This window comes from Callithrix jacchus, chromosome 7 (genome assembly GCF_049354715.1).
Source record: "Callithrix jacchus isolate 240 chromosome 7, calJac240_pri, whole genome shotgun sequence".
In the NCBI taxonomy this organism is placed as follows: Eukaryota; Metazoa; Chordata; class Mammalia; order Primates; family Cebidae; genus Callithrix; species Callithrix jacchus.
Genome location: NC_133508.1, coordinates 145,763,167 through 145,782,498, shown reverse-complemented (window position 1 = coordinate 145,782,498; position 19,332 = coordinate 145,763,167). Strand labels below are relative to the sequence as shown.

Here is a 19,332-nt window from a genome sequence, read left to right as displayed (position 1 = left end):
TGCTACCCAGGCTGGAGTGCAATGACGCGATCTCAGCCCGGCGCAGCTACCTTTAGGCATCTGCAAAACAGAGAATCTATTAGCAATAAAGTTGCAAGACTCTCCTTGGCCCACATGCGGAAGAAAAGACTCAAAATAAAAGTGAGCCTTTCGGACGTTGCGGTGAGCCGAGATCGCGCCATTGCACTTTAGCCTGGGTAACAAGAGCGAAACTCCGTCCAAAAAAAAAAAAGGACCTTTATTTCACCCAGCTGAAACGAGTTGTTGTTGTTGTTTTTTTTTTTTTTTTTTGTTTTTTTGAGATGGAGTTTCGCTCTTGTTACCGAGGCTGACTCGTTTCAGCCGGATGAAATAAAGGCGTCACTTCAATTTTGAGTCTTTTCTTCTGCATATCGGCAAAGGAGAGTCTTGCAACTTTGTTGCTAATAGATTGTTTTGCAGATGCCTAATGGTAGCTGGGCCGAGCCGAGATCGAACCATTGCACTCCAGCATGGGTAACAAGAGCGAAACTGGGTCTCAAAAAAAAAAAAAAACAAAAAAAAAAACCTCGTTTCAGCTGGATGAAATAAAGGGGTCACTTTTTTCATTTCTTATTTATTTATTTATTTTTTGAGACCGAGTTTCGCTCTTGTTACCCAGGCTGGAGTGCAATGGCGCGATCTCAGCTCGGCGCAGCTACCCTTAGGCATCTGCAAAACAATCAGAGAATCTCTTAACAATAAAGTTGCAAGACTCTCCTTGGCCCACATGCGAAAGAAAAGACTCAAAATGAAAGTGAGCCTTTCGGACGTTGCGGTGAGCCGAGATCGCGCCATTGCACTCCAGCCTGGGTAACAAGAGCGAAACTCGGTCCAAAAACAACAACAAAAACAAAAAAGGCCGTTATTTCACCCAGCTGAAACGAGTTGGTTTTTTTTTTTTTTTTTTTTTTTTTTTTTGAGATGGAGTTTCGCTCTTGTTACCCAGGCTGACTCGTTTTAGCCGGATGAAATAAAGGCGTCACTTCCGAGTCTTGTCTTCTGCATGCAGGCAAAGGAGAGTCTTGCAACTTTGTTGCTAATAGATTCTCTTTCTTGCAGATGCCTAATAGTAGCTGGGCCGAGCCGAGATCGCGCCATTGCACTCCAGCATGGGTAACAAGAGCGAAACTCGGTCTCAAAAAAAAAAAAAAAAAAAAAAAAAAGTGACGCCTTTATTAAATCCAGCTGAAAGGAGTCAGCCTGCTCATATCCTTGGCCCACTTTTGAATGGGTTTTTTTTTCTTGTAAATCTATTTTAGTTCTTTGTAGATTCTGGATATTAGCCCTTTGTCAGATGGGTAGATTGCAATTTTTTTTCCCATTCTATTGGTTACCAGTTCACTCTAATGACTGTTTCTTTTGCTGTACAGAACCTCTGAAGTTTAATTAGATCCCATTTGTCTGTTTTGGCTTTTGTTGTCATTGCTTTTGGTGTTTCAGCCATGACGTCCTTGCCTATGCCTATATATGGTCTTGCCTAGGTTTTCTTCTAGGGTTTTTATGGTGTTAGGTCTTATGATTAAGTCTTTAGTTCATCTGGAGTTAATTTTAGTTTAAGGTATCAGGAAGGGGTCCAGTTTCTGCTTTCTGCACATGGCTAGCCAGTTTTCACAACGCCATTTATTAAACAGGGAATCCTTTCCCCATTGCTTGTCTTTGTCAGGTTTGTCCAAGATCAGATGGTTGTAGATGTGTGGTATTGCTTCTGAGGCCTCTGTTCTGTTCCATTGGTCTGTATCTCTGTTTTGGTACCAGTACCATGCTGTTTTGCTTACTGTGAACTTGTAGTATAATTTGAAGTCAGATAGAGTGAAGCCAATACCTTAAGAAAATAAAATCTATATGTTGGAAAACCTAAACTGTCACATTTAAATTAGAACAACCCTATTTTTATGGACTATTAAAAATTATTTCTAAGAAATAAGAATAACATTACATAATTAATTTATGAATATGTCATTCTTAGCATTTTTTTGAAGTGCCCATTCTATAAAGTTTAATTGTATAAGTCGCCTCAGAAGCATCTAATTTCCAAAATGTTCAATTATAAGCCAATGCAAGTCTAGCTGCTCGCAGCTCAAAAGCCAAAATGGTGCAGACTGTAGGTCTTCACATCTTTTGATGGCTCTCTTGAATTACTGTCTACCCAGAGTTCCAGTTGGCATCAACTTGACTGCAACTGGGTTGTAGATTATCTACTTTGAGATAATCTCTAGGCGAGGGAGTGTTCTGCAGTTGGGTCTCCATGTCTGGTTTGCTCCATGCCTGGTATACTAAACAAGTATATCATTAGATAAGCATGCCTGGTATAAGGGAGTGTCTGGTGAGAAAGGGAAAGAAACAGAATTTTAAGGTGCATTTCAAAGCTGTGTTCTGAGTTTAGAGAAAATCATTTAAAAGGCATTTTAAAGATAAGATATTCAGTTATACTCTCCAAAGTGATTTCTTCTGCAATATTATTGATCAGTTAAACTATGTTGCACATCAACATTTCTGCATGTTATTTTCAATAAGTATAAAATGATAGGGTTGTAAGATATAGATAATTACATTTTACATATGCTTGGGTACATGTGATTTCTTAACATCTTCCACTTTTCAGATACATTAAGTGCTAACTCATGACAATGGCACAGCTGTATAATATTTTTTGTTGTTTATTTATTGAAACAGGGTCTTGCTGTTGCCCAGGCTGGACTGCAGTCGTATGATCATGGCTCATTGTAGACTCAACCTTCCAGGCTCAAGCAAGTCTCCTGTCTCAGCCTTGTGAGTCACTGTGGATAGAGGCATGCATCACCACACCTAGTTAATTATTTTAAATTTTTATTTATGTAGAGATGGAATCTCCCTATGTTACCCAGATTTGTGTAAAATATTTAATAGAGAAAATGCCATGGACACAAACTGAGATAGAAGTTTGAATCCTAGAGCACCACTCTATAGTTTCAAAGCAAGTGTGTCAGTTTGATATTTAAATAGTAATCATTGTACACAGTATAGTATGGCCCATTGAAGTAAAAGAAACTAGTAAAACTTGAGGAAAATTGGCAGAGTTGATAACGATGTCCGCATTATATTTTTGTATATTCACAAATTAGTTGCTTAATATGAATTTGATGATTCACGGTACCCAGATATGTGGCGCTGACATATAGTTGGATTAACTAATTGATTAATTAATTCACTTCATCAATCTGTAGTCCTTGAGCCAATTTCATTTGACAGAACAATTATAATAAGTTTGTTTTTCTCTAACTGGGATCTTTTTTTTTGATGAATTAATCGAAATCTATGGGTTCATTGACTGTGCTTCAGCACTGTAGTTGAATTTCAGTGGGCAGTTCTCTTGATCAGAAGCCATATTTAATAGACCAAAATTTGTAAAACATTTGGCACATATTCATGCAAACAATGTATAACCAAATCATACATAAAATGTTTTAGATTATTTTCTTATTTATTTTTGAAGTGACATACACCCCGCCTATAAAGAAATGTTTCAAAGAAAATGTAAAGCCACAGCAAAAATATGACCTAGCTTTTCAAAACATCAGTTAGCTTGAATATATTAAGGATGAACTTTTTATGATTTAATGTCAATTAATAAAGTAAAACAAACAATAAGGCTTAAAGATAAGCATTTCTAAAATATAGACAATACTTATCAATGGATGCTGAAATAAATGAGTAAAAGTTTGATGCATAATAACATATACATATTTATCAAGTATCACTCCCCAAATAAAGTTGGTTACACTGAGGAGAAATAGTAGCTCTACAGTGAAGAACACTGGTGTAAGCTACTTAATTCAAATAATCAAAGTTACTATCTAATAATGAGGCAAACCAGTATCAAAGCCTTCTTAATATAATACAAGGAACAGAATACAGCATCACTTCTGTCATATGCTTGCCAAAAAATACATAACCGTAATGTAATCCTGAGGAAATGCCAGACTGCTCCACACTGGGGAACATTTTGCAAAATGTCTTATGCTATTGCAAAACTATTAAGGGAAGTAAAGTCAATGAAAGACTGAATTTTTGCAGATTAAAAGAGATTAAAGAGACATGAGACTGAAGGCAATATGTTATATAGGGTTCTTGAATACAAGGTTTATTCTGTTTTTTTTTGTTTTGTTTTGTTTTTTGCTCTAAAGGACATTAATGGGACCATTGGAAAATATGAAAAAGGTCGGTAGAATAAGTGATAATATTAGGTGAATATTAATGTCATTTTGATGACTGTACCATGATTATGTAGGAAAATGGCTTTGTTCTTAAGAAATTACAAATAGACATTTAAACGCACAAGAGCAATATGACTTCACATTACACTAAAGTGACTACAAATAAAAAGATTTTAATCCCATAATTGATTGAGACTAATTGTAAAAATCTCAGAGTCTAATTTGGTGTTGGTTCTTCCCAAAGAAATTTTGCATTTGCATCTGCCTGGAGATGAGGTCACTTCTGTCTCCTTTCCATGTCTATGACATAAACTAAAATAGTTTTTTCTGCTTTCCTTACCTATTTCTGGCAATACTAATTATAAAATTTTCCTTAGGCCCATTCTGCATATTGCTGATGAAATTAAGTTTCCAAATATAATTGAATTGCAGTTTTTTTTTAGTTTTATAGTTAATTTTATGTATGTATTTTGTTTAAGCCATTTTTCAAAGTCATGAAGGTACACTTCTGTGTATTCTTACAAAACTTGCTAAATGTTTCCTATTTATTTCTATTGTGCATTTTAATTCGGTATTTGTATTTCATTGTCAAGACAGAGAAGGGATTCTAAATTTTATAATAGTTGCTAGTTTACAAATTCTCCTGCTACCCATTCACAGGTAGAAAACTCAAGATCTCTGGATCAGAGAAAAAGAAGCTTTATTATTCCTAGTAAATGCAGTAGACACAGTATCAGTGTTTGCTCCCCTGTATGCAGAGATTCTTGGCGGAGTAGGGTAAAGATGAATGGAGAACACTGGCTTTTTAGACAATAAGACTTTTCTGTATGATACTGTAATGATGAATCCATGTCATGATACATTTGACAAAATCCACTTCACAGCAAAGAGTGGAACCTTAATATATGCAAATTAAGATGGAGCCTTTAAGAAGTCAAAGGATTGCAGGACAAAGTTCAGAATGTGACAAAGAAATGGTAAATAAATACCAAATGCATGAAACAGTCTCCATGGAAAACATGGTGGCAAAGGTAATGGCCTAATCAACTTGGAAAATGAGTGGGGTCTGTAACACAAAAGGCAAAATAAATTGCATGTAAGCAATATATTCTAGTCAATAAAATTTGTTCCTTTGGGAATATGCATGAACAATTCTGATACTGCTAAATATGTTAACAGGAATTGAACAATTAAGTAAATGGATGGTAGATGGTTACAGCTAGGTTTCTAATGGCTATATTTGTGCTCTGCCAGTTTGAGGAACTAAAATAAATAAAAACCCAATGGCAATGACCTCACTTAACACACAAATCTTGGTTTATAATACTGTTGTCCAATAAAGGATATCAGATGTCCTTAGAGAAATGGCTAATTCTAGGACTTGGGCTGGACATATATAAGATAAACTTTGAGCCACAAAGTAAAGAAGGCCTAAAACACACACCCTTTGCCAACTTTTTAATATAGGTGTTTCGTTTGTTTTCTTGCAAATTTGTTTAAGTTCCTTGCAGTCTCTGGATGTTAGAGCTTTGTCACACGGATAGATTGCAAAAGTTTTCTCCCTTTCTGTCATATTGTTACTTGTTACTGCTCTATTTAGGTTTGGGATTTCTTAACAGTTCATTCTTGTTAGGTTTTATTTGTATAGGAAGTTATTCATTTTTTTCTAGGTGTTCCAGTTTATTAGCATTTAGTTGCTTATAATATTCTCTAGTAATCCTTTGAATTTCTGCGGTATTGGATGTAATCTCCTATTTTGTCTCCAAATTCATTTGTTTACATCTTCTCTCCTCTTTCTTAACCTGACTAAAAGTTTGTTGATTTTGTTCTTTTTTTCAAAAAACCAATTTTTGTGTCATTTTCATGGTACTTTTTAGTCTCATTTTTATTTATTTTTGCTCCGATCTTTATAGTTTCTTTTCTTCTGCTAATTTTGGGTTGGGTTTCCCTCATTTTTATAATTCTTTGAGAAATATCATTATTTTGTTTGCTTTTTTCTGCTTTTTTGATGTAGATATTTATTGCAATAAACTTCCCTCATAATATTGCTTTTTCTATATCCCATAAGTTTTAACACATTGTATTTCGAGAAATTTTTAAAATGTTCTTCTTAGTATTTTTGCTGATCCAATGATTGTTCAGGGTGCATTGTTTAAAATCCATGTGCTTACAGTTTCCAAAGTTTCTCTTACTGATTTTTAGTTTTATTCCACTGCAATCAGAAATGATACTTGATATTATTTTAATTTTTTGAAATTTTTCAGAATTATTTTGTGTGCTAACATATGGTCTATCCTGGAGATTGTTCTATGTTGTGTGGTGAAGATTAGGTAGAAAATCAGAAAACAAATATCACACTTAACTGGCATTGTAGAACAAATGAATCTAACAGACATTAATAGAATGTACCATACAACAGCTGCTGTTGTTTTCTGATTTTTTTTGTCTAGATGATCTGTCCAGTGATAAAATTGGGGTGTTGAAGTCCCTAGTTATTATTGTATTAGGGTGTATCTCTGCCTTTAGTTCTAACAATACTTGCTTTATATATTTGGGTGTTCCAGTGTTTACTGCATATATCTTTACATTTTTTTTCATCTTTCTTCTAAGTTGATTCCTCTGTCATTATATAATGACCCTTTTTAGTTGACCCTCTTTGCCTCTTTTTAGTTTTTTTCTTGAAATGTCTTTTATCTGGCATAAGTGTACCTATTTCTGCTTTTTGTTTCCAGTTTGCATGGAATATGTTTTTTCATTCCTTCATTTTCAGTCTATTTGTGTCTTTACAGATTAATTGAGTTTCTTATAGGCAACATCTAATTGGATTTTATTTGTATCCATTCAACCACTCTGTGTCTTTTGATTGGTATTTTTATTGATAGATAAGAACCTATTACTGCAATTTTGTTATTTGTTTTCTAGTTGTTTTGTTGGTACTCCCTTTCTTCCTTCTTGTCTTCTTTTATATAAAAGTGACTTTCTATGGAACTATATTTTAATTTATTGCTTTTTATTTATTATAGGTTTCTGTTTTATAGTTCCCATGAGTTAACACAGAAAACATCTTATAACAAATTATTTTAAGTTTGACAATTTAACTGTAATCACAATGGAAAAACAAAATGAGCAAAGAAAAAAACTGAAAAGCTCTACACTTTAACTATATTCTCTCTGCTTTCTGATGTTTTGTTGCTTCTATGTATATATTTTAATATCATATATCTCCTAAATTGTTGTCATTATTATTTTGAGAGGTTTATCTTTTTCCTTCTCAGAATATACATGACTTATATACCACAGTTACAGTGTTAGAGTATTCTGTATTTGTCTGCACTTAATTTTACCAATGAGTTTTATACCTTCAGATAATTATTAGTTGCATGTTAGCAATCTTTTCTTTCAGATTGAAGAACTCCCTTAACACTTCTTGTGAGACATGTCTAGTCCTGAGAAAATCCCTAAAATCTTCAGCCCTTCGTTTCTTCCTTCATTCCTTCCTCTCTCTCGCTCTTCCTCTTTTCTTTCTTTCTTTCTTTCTTTCATTATTTTTCCTTCATGTTTGAAGGGTAACTCCGAAGTGTTCACTATTCTAGGTTGGAAGTCTTGTTTTTGTTCTAATTCTTCTGCTTGACCAGTTTCACTATACAGAGACTGATAAATTGTTGTTATTCAATCAAATTTATCAACTCCAACATTTCTGCTTGATTTTTGAAAACTATTTTAATCTCTTTGTTAAATTTCTCTGACAGAATTCTGAATTCCTTCTCTGTATTATCTTAAAGTTCGTTGTGCAAATTCAAGACAACTACTTTGAATTCTTTCTGAGACCATATATCCCTGTATCTCTCAGGTTGGTCACTAGTGCCTTATTTCATTTGTTTGGTAAGCTTATGTTTTCCTGTAGGTTCCTGATGCTTGCAGACCATTATTTATATCTGGGCATTGAAGACTTTGGTATTTATTTCAAACTTTGCAGTCTGGGTTCATTTGTATTCATCCTTCTTAAGAGGACTTTCAAAGAATTCAAAAGGGATTGAGTGCTGTGACTTAAGCCTGTGGTCACTGCAGCCATTTTAGCTTTAGAGGGCACCCTAAGGCCAGGAAGAGTGAGACCCTTACAGGTTCCTGGAAATACAGTTTTGGTGGACTTGGATAAGATAAAAGAATTCCTTGGTTTATTAGGCAAAGTCTCTCACTCTTCTCTTTTTCCCAAACAGAAGGAGTCTCTGTGTGTTGCATTGCCTAGAGTTGGGAAAAGAGTGGCATGGGCTCTCCCATGGCCACCACAGCTGGCACAATGCTGGGTCACATGTGAAGCTCACAGCCTTCCAGATCAGCACATTACTGAGACTTGCCCAAGGCTTATGGCCAGTACTGCCTGAGTGCTGCTGATGTATATTGAAGAATGAAGGGCACTTTAGTGAGAAGATGGTGAAATCCTGCCAGGACTCGGTTCATCCCATTATACAGTGGATTCTTTTCTGGGCCACCTAAGAGCAAAGGCCTGGAATTGGGAGCTTCAGAAATCTGCCTGCTTCTTCATTTTACTGTGGTCAAGCTTGTCCACAGATACAAGTCAAAGTCCTCTGGGTTTGTTTGTTTGTTTTCCCTTCTCCTTTCACCAACCAGAAGGAATCTCCATGAGCTTCATTGCCTGGAGTTGGGAGAGTAGTGCTGCAGACACTCTCACAGTCTTCACAGCTGGTGCCACACTGAATCATACCCCCTTTACACTGCCTCTGAGAGTAGAACAACACCAGGGCTTGACCAAGCACTGAAGTTCCTGTGGCCTGACTGCCACTCAAATTTATTTGTTGTCCCAGGCCACGTTAGTCAGCTGGTAGTGAAGCCATCTGGGACTTGGTTTTATCTCACTGGAGAGACAGATTTTCCTCTGGCCCATGGTTGCTGTAGATGGTTTTTGCTGTAGATGCCAGCAGAATTCTGCCCCGTATTGTATTCTGGTGTGACAGAGCAGCACTGAGTGCTAATGCAAAGTCTCATATTCACTTTGCTCTCCCCTCCCCAAGAGCATGCACTCTCTCTACCCTGTGCTGCTTGGAATTCACAGAGGGGTAGTTCAGACAGTGCAAAATTGTCCTTCCTACATTCTTCAATGCCTTTTTCTTTGTTATGTTATAACCCAGTACTATGGTTGCTCAACTGCTTTTCCGGTTCCTGTGGAGGTGCTTTCTTGCATGGTATAGTTCGATTTGCTGTTTGTGTCAGGAGCCAAACATTGGAATGTTCCATTCAGCTGTGTAACTCCACTTTCTCCTGTCATTTCCCTTTTTTAACTAACTAAGTATGACCCCTTCAGAGTAAAAGGAGGAAAGGGTAAAAGGAAGTATAAAGCATACTCTCCTTTCCCTGTGATTGAATATTTACCATTTAGAATGATTTTCCATATAATAAAGCTATTGCCTTTCACTGCCTTCTCACCTTTTCTGAGGGAATTAGTACTGATTTGACTGATGAAGTTCTAAAAATGACTGGTGGGAATTGGTGTTTCTGATGTTGTTAGATGCAGCTTCTGCAGAGCAGCTTTATTTTGGTCTCTTCCTTCCATGGGAAAAATGGCTTACTTCTCTGTAGCAGTCCTATTGTTGTATAAGTGCAAATGATCTATGTGAAAGTCTGTTTAACTTTTCAGATGAAGTTTTAGCAAATTTGCTTGGCCATGATCTAATACCACATTTTCTAGTCACATGTATCCAACATCTATTCTCCTATTTAGGTATAAATGAGAGAGATAATGATTTTTTTTTTAATTACAGTAACTCCTCATAGTTCCAAATATTGGAAATGTTTCTACTTCTTTAATTACATTTATCTTAATTTGTTTTTATATATTCCATTTAATTTTTATACTATTCACTTGTTGGCTCAATAAACAGTTACTGAGTGATATGCAAAATAGTCATATATCTTCTATTATAGAGCTTTGACTTATGAGGAAGAAAAGATAAATTTAAATAACATCAGAATGTTTGTTCATAATTGTGATAAATACAGGTACAAAAAAGAATGACTCTGATGACTTATACATAGGGAACTTTATTTGGATTGAATGAATGGATTGGGTCAGAAATGCTTCACTGACAAAGTGACGTTTCCTGTGAAATCTGCAGAATGCACTGTTTTCAGAGCAACAAAAATTACATAGAGATTGTTACTTCTCTTGATCTGGGGAGTGGAGAGTGTTCCCTATGTGTAGCACAGGGATGGGCGAATGCTTTTCAATAAAGGCCAGATATTAAATATTTTTAGCTTTGTGAACCATATTGTCTCTGGTAGTTCTACTCAATTCCATCATTGTAGCAGGGAAGGAGTAATAGATAATATGTAAGTGAATGGATGTGACTATTTCCTAAAGAGTTACAAATAGTGGTGTACTGAGTGCTGGTTGAGGCTAATAATATGCTACATTGTTTATTTCTACTTTGCTTTTTACAGAAAACATCTTTACCTGAAACCTTTTAAATCAGGAATTTACATCTTCTTGTGGTTTGTTTGTTTTTAGGCAAATGAAGAACTCTACATTTCTAACTTTTAAATTGCTCTTATTGATTTCTATCTATCTTACCATATGTCTTAAAAATCTTTTATTCCATGTATCTTTTTTCTTTCAGATGTATTATTCTCAAGAGAAATATCTTGTTTTCAGTGTCTTTGTAACAGTAATTGATCACAAAATTTAATGAGACATTGTAAATAGAAGTGTTTTCCAAAATGTGTCCCATGGAATACAGATCCCTGGTAATGTTACATGAAGTTGCATCTCAAATAAGTTTAGAAATGAATCTGTCACTGATTCCTAAATGTCGAAGAGTAACATTTTCTTAATGTGCAAAGAAAAATGAGATATGAAAACTATGTGGTTAGATTTTTATAAATGTAAATGTATTTCTTGTAAGACTTACTTTGAAGTTGTAAGTTTTCTATATTTCAGAGGCAAAATGTACTTCCTTTAAGTAAATGATGATAATAGTAGGTTATTTCATTAAATTACTCTAGGAAGTATTTTACAACTCATAAATAAACTTTAATTTCTGTTCCCAGTACATATCTCCCATATCTTATAAACTATTAAAAAATTTAAGATAGAAATTTTGGGATTGCATTTGCCAATGCTTTTAATACACTGATATTTAACAAACTGAAGCGAAAATACTAACTACATGAGCTTACATAGATGTTCTTTTATTCACTACTCACTTTTCTGCTTCAAGTCTTCTTTAGGCTTGTTTTCCTACTCTCTCACTTTGAAGATAATTTTCTTTATTGTATAACTAGTTTTCCCTCAAAACTGATCATGAAATGAGGCACATGTAGGTATCATGTATGTACCTGACTAGAAGAAAAAATGACAGCTTGTAAATAGTCTGCGTTCTTTTTCATTTACAAAAGGAAAAATTATATTGAAATGTTTCCTTTGAGCATTTCCTAACATGCTGTGCTGTCATGCTAATATGTTTGTTCTAAGAGTCTCTTATAATTCATTAACTGATTATTAGATTGTTCTTTGTGACACATTAATAAACTTGTTTGAAACTAGGATGAAGAAAAAGCATACTGATTCAAAAGAATTGCTCTAATATCTTTAATGAGTTTGGTGCACTCATATATTGGAATCATACAATAAATTAAATAATAATACAAATATTGTCTAAGTGGCCGCATGATCTATTTCTATCATCTTGTCACCTGTCCTTTCTTCTTTGCCATTATTGATAAAGATTTTATTTTGCTATTGCTCCCTCAAGCCTATCCACAGGGGTTTTTAAGCAATTTTCATCCAGAAAGTGGATGAATGAGTTGAAGACAAATTTGAGCTTTGAGCATTTTTCCCATGTTGAATCAATTGTTCTGACTCTCACAGTGATGAAGTGTGAGAAATGAATACATTGATTACTTAATAAGCTCTCAACTTTTAAATATTTCATTCAGTCAAGCAGTTTCAGGATTCTAGTTTTCCCATGTAGGCCAATCTCTTAATATTGAAATTCATTTATGTATAAATGGATTGCATTCCTTCCACAGAGTATGTGTATCTGGGCCCTTGTTACAAATTTGTCCTTGCAAGTTTTTGCTAGCAAAATTAAGCCAAGCTTAATTTTGGGAAATAAAAAGCAAAAATAAAAGCATATATATGTTGATATTTAGCAAGTGTTTAAGCAAAATTTTATTTGATAACTAGCTGAAGTTAAGTAACTTAAAATTTAAAAGAAACAATATAATGCTGTCTAAGTGGGATACTATCACACAATAATAATATATACAATATATTATATATAACTCATAGCCCTTGTTGCAGTGTTTTGTTATGATGTTAGGGTGCTGTAGGGCTCAGAAGGTGTCAGAAAACAATCTCCCTCTCTGCCCTTTTGTTGACCTTTCACTTCCTCCTTAGAGCAGATGAAAGCAGGCCTTAGAAACGAGAAATATATTTTAATCTCTTTTTGCTTCTGCCCACAGGGAAACTCTCTGACATACCTTGTCTGACTGTAGGTCATAAGAACCTCATTTCAGAAGAGGTCCTGCCCCATACCCAGAGGAAGAGGTGCTGCACAGAGAAGAAGTATTGAACGAAAAGGCTTTGCTGGACTTCCCAACTTAGTCTATTAGTATTAGATCATACTCTTTTTATCACATTTCTTCTCAGCTATCAATCATGCTTATCTAAAGACTTTTGGCTTCCATCAGAAGCCAAACAAGACAGGATTCAAAGAACTTCTTGAGAGCTGAACATGTGATGGTTCCCAGAGGGTGAGGCCTTGGGGAGGGCATAGAAGCTCCTCAATGGACTCTTCTCACATGGCCTGCCTTATGTAACTCTTCATCTCTATCTTTTGTAATATTCTAATAAACTGGTAAATGTGTTTCCGAGTTCTCTGAGCTGCTCTAGCCAACTAATTGAACCTGAGAAGAGGGTTTTGGAAACCTCGACTTGTAGCCTATCGTTCAGAAGCACAGGCAAAATAACTTGGTGTCATCAGAAGTTGGTGGATGGAGAGCAGTCTTGAGGACTCAGCCATCAACCTGTGGAGTCTAACACCTCCAGGTACACAATATCTGTATTGAACTAGAGGACATGAAGCTGGTGTCCACTACAAAATTCATTGCTTGTTTGATGAGGGGGAGAGGGCCTTTCACATATAGTCACAGAAGTCTTCTGCATTATTAGTGTTGAGTGAGAGTGTATAAGAAACTGAGTTTAATATCTTCTATATTCTAGACTGAGAAAACCTTTTTTCTATTAAATATTAATTATGAATTAGAAAATTTTGATTTTAGAAAATATTTTCTAGGAAAATGTATTTTAAATGGATTTTTAAACTAATTGATATTTTATTCCTCACTTAAATAGTAAGGCTTTAATGAACTTACAATAGAAATGGTTTTATTATTGCACTTTTTGTTCTACGATAATGCATTTTAATATCTTAAAATAGTCAGAAATACAGAGTCAGTCACTAGTAGTTTAATAATTGCAAACTATTTACTTAATACACATTTTGGGGAAAACAATTTCAAACTTTAATCCACATTTAAATCAAGTAAGTTTTCCATGATGTAGGTATCATGGATAGAAATAGATGGTGAGCCAAACAAGACAGGATTCAAAGAACTTCTTGAGAGTTGAACATGTGATGGTTCCCAGAGGGTGAGGCCTTGGGGAGGGCATAGAAGCTCCTCAATGGACTCTTCTCACATGGCCTGCCTTATGTAACTCTTCATCTCTATCTTTTGTAATATTCTAATAAACTGGTAAATGTGTTTCTAATTATGAAACATGAGGGATAGATTCCCAATGAAGTCTGAAAAAAAAAATCTGAGTTTCTTGTTAATGAGATGTAAACTTTCATTTGGTTAGTTTCTGATATTTTGGGATTAGTTTTACTTCAGCATGAAGTAGCTGAATATACAGTTCCGTATTACGGTGGGTGTCATCCATTGGAGATGTTGAAATTAATATAGTCCCTTTCTTCCAGTTAAATATATTAAATCAAATAATTAGCCACACAAGGAAGTTAAGAACTGCCTCCCCCCACCTTTTATTTATCCTCTTGAGGCATAGAGAAAGTGACAGAAGGATAAATTAGTCGAAGACTATTTTGGCTTCTAAATAAATCTACTTATACACAAATATTTGTGAATATGTCTTATCCATTCTACTTCAGTGAAAAGCCTCTAAAGGGAAAAATACATTTAACATACTCATATCACTATTCCCTATACCATTTGCAAATGGTAAATGATAAAAATTTAAACATGAAGTAAAAAGTTGGTCCTTCGTGTGACATAGTTTTAAAATTTCACACTATCTTATCAGTTCTGTTTTGGAAGAACTAAAGTTTATAATGGTTCATTTTTGAAATGTGTTTTAAAATATGTTTTGCAGAACTGAATATACTATTTTTAATATAATTTGATGAACTCGATTTCCATGTTATCGGTTTCTTTGTTCAATCTTTTACTCTATTCAATCTTAGACTATATTAGAGATGTATTATACATCTGACAATAGTCTCATAAATTTAAGGGGTCTTACTGAGTTTTTTAGTCATCTAGGATATACTTCTTATGAAAAAAATCACTTTTTTGGAAAGTAGTCAGGAAGTTGTCTTGCATAGATTATTTGCAGGGCATATGGCATACCGACAAATCATCAGACACTGCAGATTCGGCCAGAAATTACATGTGGGCTTTCAAAGTTGATAGCCAAGACTATAATACTACTAGGAATAACCTCTCAAATAAATACTAATATCCCTAGAATATGATATGGGATCTTTCTCAACAGTTTACCTTGATTCTAACGTGCCATTCAATAGGGGGAAAAATCACTTTAATAAAGATTGAAGACCTTTACAGGTGAAACTCAGAACTATATTACAATGGTTCTATAAAATATATTTGTGTTTCATATCTCTCCCCATGCTACTGTTTCTGTAAATGTTAATAAAGTATAGTTAATATATAGTGATCCCTTTATACCTATTGATCCTTAAATCATAGTGGGGAGGGCAACAAAAATGTTAATGACCCTTTTTAGGAAAATAAATAAAAAGCAAAATCTCCCAACCAAGAAACACTTCCACAGAGGTAAAAGAAAAAAAAAAAAAAAGGCTGGGCATGATGGTTCACACCTGTAATCCTAGCACTTTGGGAGACCAAGACAGGCAGATCATGAGGTCAGGAGATCGAAACCAGCCTAGCCAACATGGTGCAACCAGGTCTCTACTAAAAACACAAAATTTAGCTGGGCATGGTGGCACATACCTGTTGTCCCAGCTACTCAAGAGGCTGAAGCAGGAGAATTGCTTGAACCATGGAGTTAGAGGTTGCTGTGAGCCAAAATTGCACCTCAGCACTCCAGTCTGAGCAACAGTGAGACTCCCTCCAAAAAAAAAAAAGTTTTATTATTAAGCATTAAACCAAACTTTAATGTGCATTCAGAAAATCCACTAGGAGATGACAAACATAAAGAAATCTCACCCTTTCATAGCCAAACAGATACCACCTTTGACATACATGCTTTGAAGATAAACAATAAATTAGTCTTCAAGTAAAAGGACTTGATAGCATTGTTTGTCATAAGTAGTGATCCTAGGTTCAATGTAGCAATTGGGGTGAACATTTGTGTTAGCTTACTGTTTCTGTCCGGAGGAAAATCACACTTCTCATAGCTTTATGACAGGTGGCAGGTTTCTTTGCCACTTGGATCAAGGCTTCCACTAAAATTAGCCTCCTGTCCTCCAACAGAAATTGGGAAAAAGGAGTGCTGTCTTTCTTGCTATTTATATATAGGTCCATGAAAAAGACATTCCTAGGGCATAAAGCTGACAAGAGGTCTATTCAGTTTTCAAAAGTACTGTTTAGTTTTGAAAAGAATTTTTATACATTTCAAAAAGAGGATGAAGTACTTGCAATCACAATTTAAAGAAAAAAAAAAAAAAAAAAAAAAACAGAAGAGATGAAAATTTCTTCCCTTATTTCCAGTTAGGAGAATTAGGGTTGTTATTTTTAATTTGTATTTGCCCTTACCCTTGAAAATGTAATATTTAATAAGACTGCCTAAACTTGCCAAGATTCCCCTTGGTCTTCTCATAATTCTTTTCAAAAACAAAATTTCATTGAACTACTAATAAAAGTTTTATTTACTTTCGTCTCTGCATAAAAATACTTAAATAAATATATATATGTTTGGAACAATATTAACATTGTCTCTAATGTTAACATTGTCTCTAACTTTTAATTACTGTCTTTGTGTAGTTTTCAGCACGTAGATACAGTATTCCAGTAAGTTTCTCACACCACAATAAGGTCCATAGGGATTGTATCATACACTTTAGAAGACAGATGGAACCAAAATAAAGGCAACAACGATTTACTGACATGATGATATCTCTGCAAAAGATTATTTCCAGAGATATTAACAATTATCCTAGTTAAATGATAGTAGTCCTAAGTATTTTAGAATATGTGATAATTCGGTACCAGTAACATTGAATATGCTGTTATTTCTAAAATTTTTCCCTGAAATACTATTAATGTGGAGTTAGGCTAAAATGATTTTTCATATAAATTGTATTGAAAATTGTTTTCATAAAGCTAATCATTAAAAAAAAGATTTTAAGAAATTCAATTATTCTGAGAAATGCCTGTAAAATGTCATGTGTCCATTGACATGTTTTCCTCTCTCAAAATAAACCTCAGTCAGGGATTTGTAGCATGGTCAAAATCTTTTATGTTTATACTTTAAGTGTGTAATGTGTTCAAAGTGAAAACTAACAAGTCCCTTTCTTTCTTGTTATATATTTCAAAAAGCTCTTCCCAGAACTACTCATTATTTGTATTGGTATTTTGCTATTCATCAAAAGAATTATAATAGAATAAATTCTAATATTTATGACCCATCATACTGATACAGTTTTTACAGTCTGACAGATTGTGAGTGCATACAGTTGTCTTTCCATTAATTTTAAAACTTAGCGCTGTGGGAGGTATGGGTAATTCTAGGAAGAAGGGCTGAAGGTTCACTCACTTCATCAAAAACAATAAAAGAAAGCCACAGGAAAGAATACCAAAGAATAGATAGTATCTTTATAGTTGTAGGGTGATTCTGACAAGAGAGATTCACAAAGAGATTTGAAATTTAAATGATTTGTGTAAATGAACTCAAAATCATCTGTAGGCTTATGATTGACATAAGTAAAAACTAGGGGTGCAATAAACCCTTCAATGAGCAGTAGTATCCCCTTTCTAACAAGCGAGGAAGTCAGTGTTCCAATAAACAATTGCAGTTAAGTTCCTAATATTTCAAAAATACTGTGGAGAAATAAAGAAAAAACGTATTAAACTAGGCCAGGAGCGGTGGCTCACGCCTATAATCCCAGCACTTTGGGAGGCCGAGGCAGGTGGATCACGAGGTCAACAGATCGAGACCATCTGGTCAACGAGGTGAAACTCCGTCTCTACTAAAAATACAAAAAATTAGCTGGGCATGGTGGTGAGCGCCTGTAGTCCCAGCTACTCGGGAGGCTGAGGCAGGAGAATTGCTTGAACCCAGAAGGCGGAGGTTGCGGTGAGCCGAGATCGTGCCATTGCACTCCAGCCTGGGTAACAACAGTGAAACTCTGTCTCAAAAAAATAAAAAAAAAAGTATTAAACTATTACTTATGTAGTATCAGCTTCAGAAATCGACTATAATGAAACCTGTTGATTTGGGTTTGTCATCATTTAGCACACCAATGATTTATTGAACTTTTTTTTTTTTGAGACGGAGTTTCGCTCTTATTACCTAGGCTGGAAGGCAATGGCACTATCTCGGCTTACCGCAACCTCCGCCTCCTGGGTTCAGGCAATTCTCCTGCCTCAGCCTCCCGAGTAGCTGGGATTACAGGCACGCGCCACCATGCCCAGCTAATTTTTTTGTATTTTTAGTAGAGACGGGGTTTCACCATGTTGACCAGGATAGTCTCGATCTCTTGACCTCAGGATCCACCCGCCTCGGCCTCCCAAGGTGCTGGGATTACAGGTGTGAGCGACCGTGCCCGCCGATTTATTGAACTTTTACCATCTCTCTTCTCGTTTTATCCTTGAAGTGAGTAAATCATTTCCCAGGGCACTATTTCCTTAAAGGTATATTGGCAGGAGGCAAGGGGACAATTCTTTTTTTTGGTTTATTTCCAGACTTGCAGTGTTGGTTGTCTTTGATTTAGTCTGTAGTGTTTTTTTACCTGACTAATGATGCTAAGATCTAAGTCACAGATTTTCCACACATGTCAAGCCCATTACAGTTTTTCTCAAACTCATGCTTCAGACATACATACTCACGGTTTTACACAGCTATTAATTTGATTTCTTGTTTTCTATGTCACATTGTTACTTTTGTTATCAACAGTTTACATAGTGTGCAGTTTCATCAATACTCATTTGAATAACATTCCTTATCTTGATTATTTATATGTTATATTAGTAGATATGGAGATTAGAGCTAATCTCTATAATACATAGTAGCCACCAATACCAATAAAATACCTTTGGGCAAATATAGAAAGCAAAAAATGAAATAAATGAGTGAAAAAGAGACAGACAAAGGGAAAAGGAAGATAGAGATAAAGAAAATGAGTGGAAAATATTTTAGTTTCAATGTAAGTGTTAAATCCATTATTTTCAGGAAGTATTAGCTTTTAACAGAAAGTAACTTTTAATTTCCCCTAGTCTGAATAGCTTGTCTCAAAACTTGGATGTATTTTCAAATGCAATTATACAAAACAGCATTGCACTGTCTCATCACCTTATCCTAAATTTGCTCTTCCTTTTCCTTCTCTCAAGTTCCTTCATTCAATTAAACTATGAACAAACAATTATTCTGGCTACAATGTAGGATTTGTCGTTTTTCCTGTTTTCTCTTGTTTATGCAGAGTTTGCTAAATTCCAGAAGGTGTGGCAATGTCTTTAGCCTTTCCCATGTTAAATATGATTTCTGCTGATTTGCCATTTTTTAGTAATCCCATGTGCTACCAATAGTCCAATACTGTACAAGGTTAACCATCTCAATACTATTTTTTCTAAACCTTTTCATTGTTTGTAATTGATCTCTTCTGTA

At 34.9% G+C, this 19,332-nt stretch overlaps 1 long non-coding RNA gene across 3 annotated transcripts in view; it reads left to right on the top strand.

Annotated features, from left to right (window-relative positions):
* The first annotated feature begins 748 nt into the window (after positions 1-748).
* The window catches only part of LOC108590281 (uncharacterized), a 19,802-nt gene continuing 1,218 nt past the window's right edge, over positions 749-19,332 (top strand). Inside the window, exons 1-3 of one of the 3 annotated variants that reach the window (XR_013520295.1) lie at positions 749-796; positions 2,695-2,790; positions 12,693-13,278. This is a non-coding gene — a long non-coding RNA (uncharacterized LOC108590281). Of the gene's footprint in view, positions 797-1,015; positions 1,135-2,694; positions 2,791-12,692; positions 14,365-19,332 lie in introns of those variants that run through there. The other 2 variants (XR_008473075.2, XR_001909729.4) reach the window with 2 other exon arrangements.